Below are 784 nucleotides of genomic sequence, written 5' to 3' on the forward strand. Positions count from 1 at the left end.
TTCTGGAAGCTTTGAGAGTTCTCAACACCATTTGGATTGCTCCATTGAAAAGCTGGATGTTTTTGTGCCATTGGACTTCCAAAAGGATACTGCTTGTAACCGATGACATTAACATGTTCATCATTGTGATTGGTTGCTTGACATTGATGGTTATGATGGTTTCCTCCACACATGTCACAAGCCTCAGACTGGCTTGGTTGTTGTGTATTCACCTGAAAAGATTTAAACTTTTGTGCCAAAGAAATAATTTGTTGTATTAGTGTATTTAAAGTGTCTTCCTGATTTACTGTAGCAACCTTGTTGATGATTACATGCTCAGATGGTCATTATATGGCATTCTCAAAAATTTCATTTAATAATAGCAATGCTTCATCTGTGGGTTTTCTCATTACAGAACCTCCTGCAGTTGCATCTATCATATTTCTACAAGAGGGTTTTAACCCGTGATAAAAAATATACAACTGCATATGTTCAGGAATATCATGATGTGGACATTTTCTTAACATTGCCTTTAATCTTTCCTAAGCTTGATATACTGATTCAGTGTCGGTCTGCAAGAAATAAGATATGTCTTGTCTTAACTTTGTGGTTTTAGCAGGAGAAAAATATTTGTTCAAAACATTTTGAGTCATCTGATCCCATGTGGTAATAGATCCTTGAGGCAAACTTCGAACCAAGTCTTAGCATCTCCTTTTAAAGAAAAAGGAAATATCCTTAACTTGATTGCTTCAGGAGATACTCCATTTTACTTAGCAGTTGCAACAAGTTCCAGAAAATCAATTAA

At 35.5% G+C, this 784-nt stretch overlaps 1 non-coding gene across 1 annotated transcript; it reads left to right on the forward strand.

Moving 5' to 3' along the window:
- The first annotated feature begins 477 nt into the window (after positions 1-477).
- LOC117274172 (small nucleolar RNA R71) lies at positions 478-584 on the forward strand. Its single transcript, XR_004504255.1, has one exon. It is a non-coding gene; the product is annotated as a small nucleolar RNA R71 (small nucleolar RNA).
- Positions 585-784: the final 200 nt, after the last annotated feature.

Source organism: Nicotiana tomentosiformis, chromosome 7 (genome assembly GCF_000390325.3).
Source record: "Nicotiana tomentosiformis chromosome 7, ASM39032v3, whole genome shotgun sequence".
Taxonomy (NCBI): domain Eukaryota; kingdom Viridiplantae; phylum Streptophyta; class Magnoliopsida; order Solanales; family Solanaceae; genus Nicotiana; species Nicotiana tomentosiformis.